This window comes from Adiantum capillus-veneris, chromosome 2 (genome assembly GCF_014529385.1).
Source record: "Adiantum capillus-veneris isolate H3 chromosome 2, ASM1452938v2, whole genome shotgun sequence".
Lineage (NCBI taxonomy): Eukaryota > Viridiplantae > Streptophyta > Polypodiopsida > Polypodiales > Pteridaceae > Adiantum > Adiantum capillus-veneris.
In genome coordinates this window covers 49436431-49453772 of record NC_140932.1, presented here as the reverse complement: position 1 = coordinate 49453772, position 17342 = coordinate 49436431, and positions in this window count along the sequence as shown.

The following is a 17342-nucleotide window of genomic DNA, read 5'->3' as shown; positions in this document are numbered from 1 at the left end:
AATGAGTGATCAAGGTCACTTGCATGTGATGGGGACCAACCTAAAGGTGCTTTCTAAATGCCAAGACAGACAAGTTGAGATACCCCGCAGGAGCCACCCGTAGGGCCTCATGGTGGGGCCCACCTACATTATGCACCCCTATGGAGCCTTCACGGTCTAAAATGATATTTTTGGTGAATATATAGTCCCTTTTATGTCCAATATTCAATGAGTGGTCAAAGGACACTTAATTAGGGCTAATCACTCACCCTAATTAAGTGTAGCATAATGCCACTCCTACACAACTATAAATAGCCCCCAATGACACACACCTATATTTTCAACTTCATGTTGTTTCTTGATCAATAGTAGAGAAAACCCCAACTCTCCCTCTTTCACATTCTCCCTCCTAACCCTCCTCTTTGGAGGAAGTGCAACTCTATCCTCCACTCTTTCTATTCTACAATCTCTTACTCCATCAACCCAATAAATCATTTGTAGCACCTCAATAACTTGTAAATACATCATGATCTCTCTCATGGTTATGTTAGTGATCATTTAATCATCTTCAAAACTTTCAAGTGTCGCAATTCGTGATGGTTAGCCAGCGTCTGTCCTCCCCTTAAAAGGTGTGCGAGAAATCAAGTAAGTGTTCTATTCTCAATTTACCATTGGTTTGTTTCTCCACACTTATTCTATTGGTCTAAAGAAATTACTCACTCCAACTCTCTTTTGCTTCATTACATATGCATGTAGCTACCTCTCATGGTGATTTTATTTGTGTCACGGCATTGCATAGATGGAGATGAGCTCTCTATGCAAAGTGTGTTAGTTTGTAAGTGATTCTCTTGTGTGTTTGAGAGGCAAGTCTTGTGCGCATGATTTTTTGATGAGTGCTTGAGAGAGAAGGAGTTTGGATGTATTATGGGTATTCTTATGGGGAGAAGGTAAATGCTATTCCACAAATTGCATATTTCATTTGATGCACGGCATTGGGTTGCATAATCGTTGATGGTGTTCAAGTGTCCAAAGTGTATATAGAGTAAGGGGGTTTTCAAAGTGTGTTGCTTGAGTGGGTGAGTGCAAGTGTTATTTTGATTGGTTTCCTTCTCCACTCCCAAAAGAAGGTGGTGCCCCAAGTAGTGTGCGTACCTCTTTACGAACATTTTGTGAGGGTAGGCCCATTGGTTTGGGTTTAGAGGCCCCATTTCAAAAAGCTCGCCCTCACTAGCTTACGTGATGTTGAGGAGCCTCTATCTTTTGATCAAGCACAGAATTCAAAAAATTAAAAATGGCTGCCATGCAATCAGAATATGATGCACTTTTAGAAAATGACACATGGACTTTATGAGATTTGCCTCCTGGAAAAAAGGCCATTGGTACGAAGTGGGTTTACAAGTTGAGACGCAAGCTGGATGGTGAGATTGATCACCATAAGGCTCGACTTGTTGCAAAAGGTTATGCACAACAAAAAGGCATAGATTATGAAGAGACTTTTTTTTCTGGACTTGTCGTATGACTATTGTGCGTTTTCTATGTGCATTGGCAGCTCATTTTGGTTGGGATGTACATCAATCAGGCGTTGTTACTTCTTTCTTGAATGGTGACATATTTGAGGAAGTTTATGTAATGCAGCCTCATGGTCTTGTCATAAAAGGACAAGAGGACAAAGTGTGCAGATGTAAGAAGGCTTTGTATGGGTTGAAGCAATCTCCTCGTGCTTGGTATGAGAAAGCTAACACTCATTTGGTTAAACAAGGGTTTCCTAATAGTCCAACAGAAAGCACATTGCATGTAAAGCGTGAGGGTGATGTACTTCTCATTGTGGTTGTTTATGTCGATGCTTTGCCGATCACTGGACCAAATGAGAGACATATTGCTGAATTTAAGGCTGATTTGAATGCTACTTTCAAGATGAAAGATTTGGGGCTGTTGCATCATTACTTGGGTATACAATTTAAGCAGTGTGATAGTGGTATTGCCTTGTGTCAGAAAAGTTACATAGAGACATTGCTATGTAAATTTGGACTTGAGAATTGTAAACCTATTTCCACTCCCATGGAAATAGGTTTGAAGTTGAGTCTACATGATGTTGGCGATCCTGCTGATGTCACTCTTTACCAAACTATTGTTGGCTGCCTCATTTATGTATGCAACACGAGGTCAGATATTCAGTTTGCAGTCTCACAGGTCAGCAGATTTATGCATAGCCCAGGGTCTAAGCATTGGCAGGATGTCAAGAGGATTTTCCTCTACCTTAGTGGCACTTTACATCTTGGCTTGTTTTATCCCAAGGGGGGATCATTGCCGCCAGACTTACATGCTTTTTCATACTCAGATTGGGCTGGTTGTTTTCACACGCGAGTGTCCACAAGTGGTTTTTGTTTCATGCTTGGCACTTCATGTATATCATGGTTGAGCAAGAAAGAACCTATTGTGGCCACTTCGAGTTGTGAGGCTGATTTTTTAAATCTTGAAATGCCATATCCCCCTTTTTAGCATCTTGAGACCCAAATGGCATCTGAGTTTTAATCTAACGTTCTGTTGTTGAGGGACAGAGCACTCAAAATCTCGGTCAATTCTTTTTCAATCAGAGCCTTTCACCCTTTTAGCTCCTCTTTATTCAACCCCAATATGTCATTCTGGCCACCCCCCATCACTTCTAGGGTACCACCTTAACTCCCTCTTTAGCAAATAATCACAAAGATAATTTGTGACATCTTTTCCTTCAAATTTATCCATTTTTTTCACATTATGTTGGAGTGGTTTCTTACACCTCCCTTACTTCTGCAGCTTATTGTCATTGTATAAATATAGTAAATGCTTGAATGAATTGCATCATACCTTTATCGAGGCGCATCCCCTATTGTTCTAGATTATAAGATTTATATTGAGAGCTTTCAAAAAGATTTTTCATACTCACTCTAGCCTAGTTCATGGCAGGTTCACCAAAAGTTTGTCAAAAAGTTTTTGTTACGGCTAGGAAGCTGCATGCACGGACCTATGACTGGGAGAGTTTGTTGCTTAGTCGATGACCAAAATAGCTCATTCAAAAGATAAAAAATAGTGAGTCTTAGAAACTTTGTGCATTGCTCATGTTAGGATGTACTTTTTCATGAAGTTGAGTGCTTTAAAACCTAATTGTTAAGCCGTTCTATTTTAACTCTCCTCGCTTACCTTCCACTCTTGCTCTCAAGTACAGACCTTGTGATTTTATCGCTTGTTAAGGCTAAAACAAGCTTTTCTTAAATTACGAGCAAAGGCCTTCACATTCGTTTATGCTTTCTAGCTTTGTAAGTAACGTCATCATGATTGGAAGTGTTAGGTGGGTTATGAGTTTTTTTTTTATTGCCAAATTCACAATTGTGAGTATATATATTAATTAAGAAACCAAAAAAGTTACAATGAAAGGCATGCTCCACTCGAGCGATGGCATCATCTAACCAGCTAACCTCTTAATGTATCTCACCCATAACTACTACCAAATGCATCAATTGATAAAGGGTGCCACCCTGTGACTGTCACCAGCAAAAGCGAAACCATGACTTGCTTGGGGTTGACACCAAGGAGATAGCCGTGCCACAACATGCCACCTTGCCCACCAAAACATTGCAACGAAAGGTACTGCTACAAAACAACAACTAAAATCACCATTTCCTCTTCCATTTGAACAGACTAACAGTACTTGTCGTGTTACCCGAAACATTCACAATATGGTTGACGAGGTCAAGATTAAGGTTCCAAGCATCACTTGCAACGGCCTCAAACATACCTGAATGATTGGACATTCAAGCCTCTACTATATAATTGTCTAGCATCTTTGTTTTAGTTGGCATCTCATTAGACAAATATGATCTAATGGGCTTTTAGTCTCTTAGCTAATGACTCGGCTGGTGATGATGGCAACTAAGGAGGGTGTTGGTGGCTAAGGAAGATAAGTGGTGCTCACCAAAATTAGAGAAAGTGAGTAGGACTAAGGAGGGTGCGGGTGATGATGGCGACTATGCTAGAGAAGAAGAAACGTGCTCCCATACCAATTATTGGAGTTAGGGTTGCAAGAATGCACACACAACTTGGAGATGGAGAAGAAGCTCAAGGCGTACAATAGCGAATGTATTACTTGGTGTGAAAATACAAGATAAGATAGCACTAGATTGATACGTATATATAAATTACAGAGCAAAAATATCTCCTACTGAGAGAAAAAAGTATCCCTGTGGCAAACTTGAGTGTGTTCATACACATCACTACCATATACATAGTAACACACATACTCAAAAATGCCTTGTGTATGAGATATCTAGAGGGTCTTGTACTGCTATGTACTTGCAAGGAAATTGTACCTAAACACCAACATCACGGACCCCTTGATGAAGAATCTTGAACTGGATCTTAATTAAGCATTGGTAGTGGAAGCATGTAGTGTACACCTATGCATGAAAGTCGTCAAAAAAGTTCTCAACAGAGAGGTAACAAAGTTTATAGAATATGAAAGTGAGATTGTATCTCAAATTTGAGCAGCTTTGATGGAAATCAAACACTGTCCAATTAGTAATTTCTACAAAAGGGATTGAAGGGAAGAAAACTGTAGAAATTGAATTCTTACCGTCTTTATGAGTCTTACAATGCGAGTTTTGACTCTCTTTGCCAAAGGACTTATGAGTGTATGGCTTGCAAGAGGGAATGGCTTCTTTAGGGAGGTTTTGGGCCTTTTTCACTTTGGCCTCCCAACCAAAAACTCAATGGGCACCCTTATAGCTTGGCTATGGAATGTTGAATCTACTTCGAAAACACATAAGGAAGAAGGTAGTTTGTGGTGGCCTACATGGACATCACTAAGAAGTAGACTTTTTGAAGCGTGCCAAGGTGCCTACCTTTGGAATCGGCACTACTCGATTCAGGGCAATCCAACCCCACCATTGGACATCTGATGTGGAACACATAAGGAAGAAGGTAGTTTGTGGTGGCCTACATGGACATCACTAAGAAGTAGACTTTTCGAAGCGTGCCAAGGTGCCTACCTTTGGAATCGGCATTGCTCGATTCAGGGCAATCCAACCCCACCATTGGACATCTGATGTGGAACTTGGAACTACTACTTGGAACTTGAAACCACTTTTGTTGATTCTTCAGGTATGTTAATGATGACATATTTTTGTGGTCTGTCTTCTTTCTCCGTTTGTGCTTTTGCATCATGGTTACTTTTGTGTGCTTAAATCTCATTGATTAGAAGTTTTTTTTTTTGTTTTTTTTTTCAAGCTAACTAAGAAGAGGTTCTAGCTCTAGCTTTTGGTTAGATTGTAATGTGAAAGGTTTTTCACTAGGTCTGACAATGTATGCTTATCATAGTCAATATTTGGATTAAATTGATGTATCCAAGCCTTACCCAAAATTAAATATTTGTTTTGCAATGGTGCTACTAAGAAATCTCATGACTCAACAAAGTCTCCTAATTGGTATTGCATATCTTTCACCATAAACACACAAGTCATGAATTTGTCTATGACCCTCCCTTTCCCTCAAAGATCTTCACTGCTCTAATAACAATGTGAGGTCAAGGACTCTCGCATGCTCATCTCTATCTATCTTTATCTCATTATAGACTCCTAGTCCTCCTTAGGCAATCCCTTGACCAGATGTTTAGCGGTCCTCAATAGGACCGCCCTTCTTGTCCTAGCCTTGTCTTGAGAATATGGAAATGTCATGTTTTGGATTTTGCAGACAATTGGGTGGGAGAAAATTTAGTGGTTGGGCACTCTAGGAATTTAGACTAGGATAATGTATTTTTGCTTGGGGTGAGACTAGGTTCTCACCAAAACATTAGTTGAGAGAGTAGTATGATATTGGTATAGGAGTGAGTCAGTGGATTATTGATATTCAATCACATACCTATGGTGGGATTAGGTAGTTTGAGGCATTGCTAGTATGCCAAAGCATGTGGGAGGGTGGGCTTACTTTGAAGGGGAGCGAGGAATTCCATAATAGTAAAGCATCTCTAGTAAGTTTTCTTAGGATGGATCCACAGTAGGAAAAATATACAGTTATATCCATATATTCTTTAATAGTGATAATTTAGGGTTCTATCTTAGTAGACACTACTTGGCAGCCACATGTCTTTCCTTAAAGACTTGGTCACTATTAAACATGTTTTGATGGGTCCAGGAAAACGAGATGTTTTGAGCCTTGTGGTGTTTCATTGGAAAAGTGAAACATGTGCCTTTTCACTAACAACAAGTTATCATAGTTTTTGTTTTTATAGCCTTTCAAAATCCACATGTGCATGTTTTGACCCCGCATTTCACTATGCTCTAACCTTGGATTGAAATGTTTTGTTGTGAAAAACGGCATTTCAAGGGTGAAATTGTTTAGCCTTTGAAGGTCTTGAGGTGATGTTACTATACAATCTTCTAAGGTGACATTGTTATTAATGAAATCTTTGCATGTCTACATAATCAAGAGTTTTATCAGAGTGATTCCTTCTGTATATCTATCGGGAAAAGACACCGCACATCTAATGCAAACACAATCTTGATTTCTCCCAATTCTACACGCTACACAAATCTCCATACTACCATATCTCTCTTTGAAATTTCATCTCAAGTAAAATCGAGAAGACTCAATTGAATAAGTCTTAATTCACTATCCATCTAATATTTTTCCCGATTTGAGAGAAAATGGCCTTACTCATTCCTTGCCTACTCTCCCTAGGAGTCTCCCGTGAGCTTGGCCTTAGGCATCTATACTCCTGTGAGCTATGCCTTGGGCATCTATACTCCTCCCGTGAGGACCAAATCGAACACCTTCATAAAGAAATGTTTATGGAAAAAATATTAGGGATCCCACATAGCATCTGAAAGAAGAAGATCTTTCTGGTCAACTAGAAATTATTGATACCACGGTCTCTCCACCATTTTCTATCTCTTATTTTGTATCTTTGTCTTAAGTATGACTGAAATCAGTAGTCTCTTGTAAGATAACAATACCATCAATCGAATTATCATTTTCCCTCTTGTTGGAGCATTCTAGCTTCACATGTGTGCTAGATTAGATTGTGTGTGTAAGTGTGTTGCATGCATTGATCTAATTAGGCTTCGGTGTGTGTTCTTAATGTGTGATTAGAGTGTGTGTGCTTGAGATGAGAGCAAGGGAAGCATCAATGTCCTCATGTGTAGAGAGTTAGAGTGTAGGTTGAGTGTGTGTGTGTGTGTAGATCTAGCTTCCCGAGCTTTCCCTCCTCTATTCCCATGCTTTTCCCCTCTTCCTAGAGTCCTCAAACTATCACATTTGGTGCATCCACGCCTCCATGCACTAGCCGGGTTCCGATCCACCGGATTGACATTATGTCGGTGGGTTGAGCTCTATGCTACGACTGTCAACATTTGTGCCGTTGTCGGGGATCGAGCGCCTAAGCTAGAGGATCACCCTTGTGATGGTTTGAGTTCACCAATCTTCATTAGGTTTTGGTTTATGGTTGTAGGAATGGTGGTAGGTTTTGATTTTGGTAGCATGTAGACTAATTTTGTGGTTTTTCCCTCTTTCTACACACTAATTTTTCACTAATCTACTAACAATTGAGCTTACACATGTATGGTTGTGCCTAATTAGAGGCAAGGTGTGCATGATTTTGGGTTGAAATCGTTGATGTTTGGTTGCAAATCATGCATTTGGGATTTGGTTGCTTGTAGGTGAAAACGCCGGATCCGGAGCATCGCGTACACACACGGTGTGTAATCGTCATTTGGACTTGGATTTGATGCGTTGATTATGGTCATGTAAGTGCTCTACATCCCTTGTGTGCATTGGTGGTTTGGTGTTTGGAATTTAGTGCTTTGTGTGCTCTCTGAAATCCGTTTGAATGCCAATTTTTTGACGCCAGATTTGTGTGATTTGGTCATCCGTTTGTTGGTATAAGTATTGAGCATTCAAGTTGTGCAATTGGACATCCGGAAAAGTGTATTTGTGCTTGCAAAAAACGCTGATTTGGTTTGTACATTCAAGTAGTCAAGCACTTAGTGTTTTCTTTGAAATCGTCATTTGGAAAGTATGCTTTTGATGCCATATTGAGTTGTTTTGATTGTTTATGCATTTTCGTGCTACATTTGTGTTTCCGATATGGTATTAAATTGATTTGGAAAGTTGCACTTCATTCGGATTTGATTTGGGTCGATTCGGGCCAAAAACGCAAAAAAAAAAACGCTCCAAGAATCTCGTCTTTTGCTACCATTGGGTATGTATGATGAATTAGCGGGTGATTCTTGGTGAGAATGTGTGTCTAAGTGAGCTTAAGGGGTTGCTTAATTTCCAAAAAAATTTTGTGATTTTGTGGTAATTTTTGGCATTTTTTAGGCAATTTTTTACCTCTTGAATGCCAAAAAAATCAATTAATTGACCAAAAATTGATGAAAATTTAGGCAAAATTGGGTAGCCGAATCCGTTGACGTATTCTTCATGAGCGCAGAACTTTCCCATATTTTTCAGGCTAAATTTTGTATTTTTCGGCTATTTGTTGCGCTCTTGGTGGGCAAAAGTTTTTTTACTTTTTGGGGTATTTTGGAAAATAAAAAAAGAAAAAAACACACACACATACAAACATACATATACACACATCCACACACACACACACATCCACACACCCCCTCTCCCAAGGCGTTGCCCCCCTCCTTAATTCCTCCCCTCTCTTTCACTTTGTCCCCCCCCCCCCCCCCCCCCCTTTTTTTTAATATTGTAGCCCCCCTTGTCAGTTGTCCTCTCTTTCACTTTGTCCCCACCCCTTTTTGGCCTGCCCAAAGGGCAAAGGCTATAGAGATGCATTCTCTTTTTGGTGACTAAAATAGAAAAAAGATTGAGTTGTAATTTCAAACTATTTTGATAGACCAAAATTATTGATTGGTTGAAATAAGATAGTGGGTACTCATTTAAATGAAGAGTGTGTAAATCTAATGATGGACATGTTTTGAGTTTTGAAATATGAAGTGAATGCTAGTTTACCAAAGAAAGGATTTTGGGTTGTCCCTTTGAAAGCATGAAACTAAAGCCTTAGAAGTTAAATGATAAAGACTTAGCATAAAATGGATAGCTCCACAAATCTCAAGAGTGACCTTTTCATCTTCAGAAGTTTTTGGCATTCCTCCAGTTTGCATTGCATTCCTCTGTAGAGCTCAGTTCTCTTTTTTTTGTTGGCTAAAAATATTTTTGAAGATAAAAATTGAAAATTTTTGTGATTGGATGAAATTTGGATGAAAGACAAGGCGGACTCTGGAGTGATTATTAAAGGACAGAGAGGGTATCATAAGAGTATTAAAAATAATGGAAAGGACATTGAAATGTGGGTTCAGTTATTTGTTAGCTGGAAATATCTTGAGAGTCGAGCTTCTCCCTCTCTCTCTCTCTCTCTCTCTCTCTCTCTCTCTCTCTCTCTCTCTCTCTCTAGAGTCTAGTTCTCTGAATTTTTTGCTATAGCCTACGGCTACAGGTGCGCTATGGTCCAATAATCAATTCTATTTATTTTTTATTTTTGGCCTGCCCAAAGGGCAAAGGCTATAGAGATGACTTCTCTTTTTGCTAACTAAAATATTTTTTCTTTTTTTATGGTCATTTTGTGGTTTTTAATCAAGCACCACTTTGTGGCATGATTAAAGTGGTGGGGAATGTGGCCACTATGAGCACAAAATGGGTATCCTAAGTGGTTGGTAGGGGTAGGGATATGGGTTGGCGATGTGTAGCATTTTTATTGGCTTATGATGATTTTTGGAGGGGTGATAAGACACGCTGTTTAGGTTTTCAAGTAGCCCATCATTTGGGTGCGTAGCCACGCCGCAGAGGGATGGCGAGGTCGAGACGGTTGCTTGGCAATCTTGTGCAAACGTCTTCAAGGTAGTGAGGCCCATATGGCCTGCCCTAGGTAAGTTCATCCTACCATCGTCGCCCTTGCGAACTGCCTTGCTACGCAATACACTTTCGCTCACACAGAGATTCTCTCTCTCTCTCTCTCTCTCTCTCTCTCTCTCTCTCTCTCTCTCTCTCTCTCTCTCGCTTTGCTTTGGCTTATGTGTTGTTCTTGTATCAGGTATCAGGTATGGGGCTTCTACACTATGATGGGTCTGCACGGTGTCAGCCCTGCTACCTTTGCTCGACAGCTTTAGCGTGTGTATAATTGCCGAACCTGCCTTTCGATGCCAAGACAACTCGCCCAATGTGCAGAATCATCCAGCGTGCATAGATTTCTATGCTCGCCCATTGGGACTTGCCTCCTGCCGCTTCCACAGGCCTAAGTTTAATGCGTATTTGCATGTGAAGAACATCTCAAGAGCTTGTGTTTGAAGATGGTATTCTTCTGCTTTGGTTGATGCGCATATTTCTGGAGAGCTTTGCATTTACCTTTCAATTTAATGTGTCATGTCTATCTTACTTTGCTTATGCTTTTTTATTTTGTGTTTGTAATCGTTTCGGACTGCAGGGCAATGGTAGCTATCGAGTTGGCTACTGGACACGGCTGCTAAGAAGAACTGGGATGCAATGCGAGCAGATTTAATTAGGATGTTAAGTTCACTAGTTTTGCCTTTAGATAATGTCAAAGTTTACATAATGTTGAGGCTTACATAAACATGAGGTTTCGGGTAGGGACTGGGGCCGGATATCTTTGGCTTTGTTTCATGTCCCTGTCTTTATTTATTTACTTCTGCTTTGGTTGTTCTTCTTAGTGTTCTAAGTCTTGAGTACATTCGGATTTGATAATTCTTGTTATCTATTATACCAACCTTCTGGTTTGACTCTGCAAATCTATTGATGAAAGCTTTTCTGGAGTACCTGCACACATGTTGTTGATCTCTAACCATTAGCTTGGCTAATTGTACAGCTCTAACCATGTTCAATTCTGGTTTGCGGATGCTAAAGAAGCTCAAGGCTTTTCTTGTCTGCACCAGTTGCTAATATGCAGGACTGTTTTCTGATTAAGCTGAGTGACAAGAACTATTTATGTAATCAAGAATTTTACTTTGATCTCTCAGTTTCTCAAGGCTAATCTTGGAATAGTAAAGAAATTTTCCTTTTAGTTTTCTGTGAGCATCTTCGATGCTTAAAATTGGTTATGTTTTTTATATAATTACTTCTTCATGATGATGCGAGATTTAGTAGCCTTTTGATCCCCTACTGTCTTGTCCTTATGGTTAGCTTTGTATGTTGTATGTGTCAAGTTCCTCCATTGTAAAGTAAAGTATTTTTGTTATGACTCTTTAGGCAAAGAAATATAGCCTTTTATCTACGGCTTACTCTCATTTTAACGGGGATATGCCGTGATGTCTGCTCATTTGCTATTCATCTCTACATGAATAGAGATGGAATAAAAACAGACTGAGCATTAAAACGAATGGTACTACTGGATAAGCTGTGATGATGACCATATAGCCAACTATGGATTTACATCCTTCATGTTGGGCATTCTATTCTGAGCTTATGGGATAGGGAAAGACAAATGTCAAGCTTATGAGATAAGCCGAATTTAATTGCTCTTGTACATAATTTTGTTTAGTAATTTCTTATGAAAATATGTTGTTGCTATTTTTTTTTCAAACTTAGTACAGAATTTTTGAGCAAAATAGTCTTTTTGGTATTATAACACTTTAAATATTGATCAAAACTAAGAAAATATTATTGTACCAAATCCTAATTTTAATATTATAAAACAGACAGGTTTATATTATTTTTGAGAAACATGTATTTATTAAAATATTAGGGTTTTGAATAGAACTAGGTTCTTTTAATGTAGTCAACAGCTTTTAATATTAACAATAATAATTCTAAATTTATTTTTTAAAACTTTTGATAATTTTAGAATCTCTTGAACCAAACACGTCGCCCATGATAAGTACTCCATCCTGGTATATATATGTTGACTATAATGTCATTTTATTTAGATTTATTGTGAGATATCAACTTACTCTTTTAAAAGCATAAAATAATTAGAGCTTACTTTCATTGCCACGTAGTTGGGTAATAAAGTTTCCCTCAAAAAACGTGCTCTTTGAAAACGTGAAATGACACCTTCTCATTTATGAAAAGATATTGCATCATTTTATTGCAATCTCTCCTGGTCTTGGCCTCTGTGCTGAACATGAGGCATTCGCTCTCATTATAGAAACACATGCACTACCACTCTCCTCTGCCACTCATGAGCTCCTATATATATAACTATTCCTTGCACAATATACATATGCTTTTCTTGAGTCCTTAGCTCTTCTTGCTCACAGTTGCTTGCAATTCTAGCTTTATATACCTCATACAATGGATACTCCCATGAAGGGTGAGTACGTTAACAAGATTTTATTTGAGCTGTGATTACCTTTAGCATGTGATCTTGAGCATTGACATGAGCATATGTTTGTAGATCTTAGTTTTTATGAGGCATTGTCTGAGCCCGAGCGTGTAGAAGCACCTTCCTTGCAAGTAGAGCTTCTTGAGAGTACGAAGTGTAGCACTGCTGCTGATTTTTCACCTTTGTCTCGAAACCCCAATCAAATCTTTAAATCTTCCCCGCACAGCAAAAAACTTAGCCCAAGAGGAAAGTTGAACAAAGCCTCTTCCTCATCTATAAAAAAGGCTTTGCTCGCAGTTAGAGGTAATGTTTATTGTTTTTTCTACTAATTGATAGAGTATTTTGCTCACACAAATCGTTTTTTTTAGGTAAGGCGAGTAGGTGCTTGGCAGATACCTCATTCTCGTCCCCTTTCATAAAAAATATAGGCGAAGAGAAACATGAGCTAAATGTTGAATCTTTCTCTTCACAGCTAGCCATAACCCCTGCCCTAAGAAACTTAGCTATCTCCGAGTTTTCAGAGACTGCAAATTTTAGATTTGCATTAGAAGGGAAAGTGCTCTGTAAGTCACATGGTACTTATAAAATACCCAAGTCTAACTTTGGTAGATACCTACGTGCAGACCTCCTTGACAGAGAATCTCGCCATACTGTGACTTTTTTTGTGACTGAGATATACCTCTCAGACTTTATTGAGGCCTTTGTTGTCCATGATTATGTGCGAGATCGAGGGGGCATGTGTAAAAAGGGCTGTTGCAAAAGACGATGGTACCTGTTTGTGGGCTTAGTATGCAGATGCAACTACTTTGGTTGTTAAGGCTGAGCCTTTTGAGTGTTGCCTCTACCTTTATCCAGAACAGAAGATCAAAGAGCTGTTGGCCCAAAGTTCCAATGCCAACGAGTCGGTGGCAACAGTTGCGTTCATCGTCGCGTCAAAATAGAGAATGCAACTAGAAGTGATGGCACTCCTAGTTTTCGATTGACTATTGCAGATGGTTCGTCAACAAGTGATCGAGCTAGTGTAAGTGTTGGCTAGCCTTTAAATTTATAGAGCATATCTCTTTCCTGAGACTTGTTTTATGGCAGCTTTTGTTTGTCCCAACACGGTGCCTTGACTATCAATTTATGGTCAACGAGGTTAAAGAAAAGGGATTTTACACTTGTGTTGCTCGTAACATCAACGTCTTCAAGCACCTGTCGAACACTCTAAGTGTCGTCGATGCTACAATCTTGTGTCCATTGCCTCCTTCATTGGATGATGTCTTTCAAAATTACTTACATAAATAAGTCTCAAATTTAGGCTTTGGGAAAAAGGTAAATTTTTTATTGCATATCAAATCAAAATCGCTATAATCCTGATTGGTAAATGTGAAATTGGTAGGTGTTTGGAACTTTGGAGATTATGAGTGTGAACAGCTTGGATGTGGAGTTCTCTTGTGGAACGTGCAAAGGTTTGAATGTAAGCCGCCAAGCTAGCAATCCATTTTGCTACTCATGTGGAAGACAATCTACAATCAATAAGCAACCTGTGTTACCTACCAAATTATATCCTCAAGATGGAGAGGCTGTTGGTGTTATTTTACAAGGTGCTGTAGTCGACTTCGTACTTGGATTCTCTCGTCCATTTCTGCATCTCTTTGAGCAAATCTTGGTGGATTTAAAATCTTCACTCTTGAACTTTAAGAAGGCTGGTTGGTTCACTATTGACAAGTCAGGTCAGGTTACTACTTTCAAAGGTGCTTAGTTGTGTTGCTCTTTATTACGCTATACTTTTTGTGAAATGGCAAGTGATCTCATTTTGTGGGCAGAAAGTAAAAGATTGTACCTTGATCCCATATTTATATGTAACTTTCCGAGCAACAAAGATGTTTTGTTAAGCTTTCTTCATCTTTTTAACTTGAGCATCTCGTTGCAATCTCTTGAGTCCAAAGTAGTTGATGTTATTGTAGAGCAAATAGCATTCAGAAATGAAGACATTTTGAAAATTTGGGTGCAGCCTTGGATCATAAGTCTTCAATCGCCCTCTTTTGATCAAAGAGAATTTATAATCTCTCTCTTGTCTAGTCGCCAATCCTCAATGATGTTAAGCGTACACTTGGTTGGTATAATGTGCAGGATGTTTTTTGCTGCGTGTAAACTTTACTTTTACCAAGGTGAGGTTATGCGTGAAGTTCGCTCCTTTGCTACACATGACTGTCCATCTTCATCCACTTTGTCATCTTTGGTCGTGCTGAGTTTGCATGGTGATTTTTTATGGTTTCCTGCTGGTTTTGATCGACCTAAACGTAAACAATGTGTATGGACTAAAGAGGCTACTTTGTCTCTAGCTTCACTTGTCGAAAACCATACTGTTGCTGCTCAGCCAAATTGCATCTATTTATCTCGACACCTTTACGCTTAAGCAAGTCACAACCAAAATTTACAATATGTCCAAGTCATCTCAAAAACATCAAAGAATATCTACAGTTTCATCTAGTAGAACTTCACAATATGTGAAGATCATAGAGGATACCCCTTCTTTTGATTGTGCTTCATGTGGTTCACTTATGTTTCGTCAAAGTTTGCATGGCATGTCAAAGGTGGATTTATTGCTTCTCAAAAAAATAAAATCAATCGCGGTAGTTGACGATAAGGTGCTCCGAGTGTGTCACCCGTGCAAGGTCGCATTGAAAAAACAAGAGGAACCACTATTTTGCATGAGAAGAGAGATGACTTTTAGTGTCAAAATATCTAGTGTAGAAAGGTTGAATTCAGTAGAGAGTCGTCTTGTATCATTGCGCATACCATTTGCAAAAATTCGAGAACTCAACTGAGAAGGTCAATTTGGTTTACCCGGAAGCATTGTGAATGTAATGGCAGATTTGTCGCGAGTACAAAGAGTGTTACCACGCTTCTCTAGTGATCAAGCTTCAATTCTAGTTGAGATAAAGCGTAAGCTTGGTTATGATCATGCCTACTTGAGTGGCATTGTGCAGCCAAATTGTGTACTTCAAGCTTTGGTTGACCTATTGAGCACTTCCTTGTACATTGAGCATGGTGTTTCTATCGATATGTCTTGGTCATCTAGTTTCACAATCCATGCAGATGTGTGTCGCAGTCCACATCAAGAAGATCTTGAAGACGATAATGATTCTACAGACACTTTGGTGCACGGTATCTACTCCGCTCAACAAGTTGTGGACCATAATTCACAAGTTGCAAGTATAGCACCTTGTGTTTCTATCGATATGTCTTGGTCATCTAGTTTCACAATCCATGCAGATGTGTGTCGCAGCCCACATCAAGAAGATCTTGAAGACGATAATGATTCTACAGACACTTTGGTGCACGGTATCTACTCCGCTCAACAAGTTGTGGACCATAATTCACAAGTTGCAAGTATAGCACCTTGTGAGGGATTCAGCCCTCTGAGCATTTTCAATGATGAATCTTGTGAGGAGTTGTCATTCCCAACATTTTTTTTTGGTCAAAGAAGAAAGTATCATGTGTTGGCGAAGAAAAAATATCAAAAAGTAGCACAATGGGAGCTTAAAAATGTGGATAGACAATTTGCAAGCAACATTGAAAATTTGTTCTTCAAAACAATGAAAATTATTATTGCGAAAGTGCTTGGATCTATATGGGTGCGCTTACACAAGGGAAAACTATGTGGCAAACAATTGCAAGCAAAAGATGTTCAAGATAGCACTAACATAGAGCAGTTGCTTTCATCCGAGCTAGGGTACCATGACTTCCAATCACTACGTACTTCAATCGATTACAAGGTAAAGCTTAAGCAAAACGTGTTTGCAATGATTCGTCAATTGGGCCAGCCGACTTTCTTTGTAACATTTTCATGTGCTGAGCAAAGATGGGACCCTTTGAAAAAATGTTTGTGTGCATTCAATCCTCAAATTAAAGAAACAGATTACCCAACCAAGGCCTCATTCATTCGTGCACGTGTACGTTCTGATCCTGTAACAACAGCGCGATACTATGTCCATAGATTTCAAGCAATGAAAAAGGAATTGAAACGCAGCAATTCCATCCTTGGTGAGTTGACGGATTAATTTTTTGTGACCGAGTTTCAAAATAGAGGAAGTCAGCATGATCATGGATTGCTTTGGGTAAAACATGCACCTCTCTTTGGTGTAGCGCCGGATAATGAAACAATACATTTTATCGACACACATATTGCTACTGACAAGAATTTGTTAGAAGAGTCTCTTCGAACCGTGCAAGCCCACTACCATCGTAAAACATGCAGAAAACGTAAAAGCTTTTGCCGGTTTGGTTTCCCACGTCCACCCTCTCGAGAAACTATGATTCTATATCCAGCCCCAGTGGCACAAACGGAGAAAAATGCATTGTTAGCCTGCAAAAAGTGCATTGACGAACAATTTCTTGCTCTTGGACATGATTCAAAAGTGTCATATGATGAATGGTTGACCTCTTTGGGAATGACTGAAGAAGTGTATATTAAGTCCCTTTCGGTGAACATCATAGAGCCAACACTACTCTTGAAAAGACATCCAAAAGACATTTACACAAACAATTTCAACAAAGAGTTGTGTAGTCTATGGGATGCAAACATTGACATTCAATTTATATTCAATGGCCATGGCGCTGCTGCATATTGCACATCATACATGACTAAAAACAATTCGACCACAAGAAAAACAATCAAGCACATATTGCAAGATTGCAAGAAGACAAGTGCGTCAATGTTGGATTGGTTGAAAAAAATTGGCGGTGCTTTGATCAATACACAAGAGATAACATCACAGCAAACCACATACATTTCTCTTTCATTGCCTTTACATAGTGCGAGTAGACAATTTGTGTTCGTCAATGCAGATTTCGAAAGCCAACGCACATTGTTGTTGAAAAGAAGAGCTGCATTGAATACTTTGAATCCTGACAATTCTAACATTTTCTTTGACGATATTGTCACCAAGTACACCCATCGTCCAGACAACCTTGCACACATATGTTTGGCTGATTATGCAAGCAACTACCGATGCGTGTGTGGCTCTACCCGCAAGTCTAGGAACCCTCGAGTGATACGGTATGC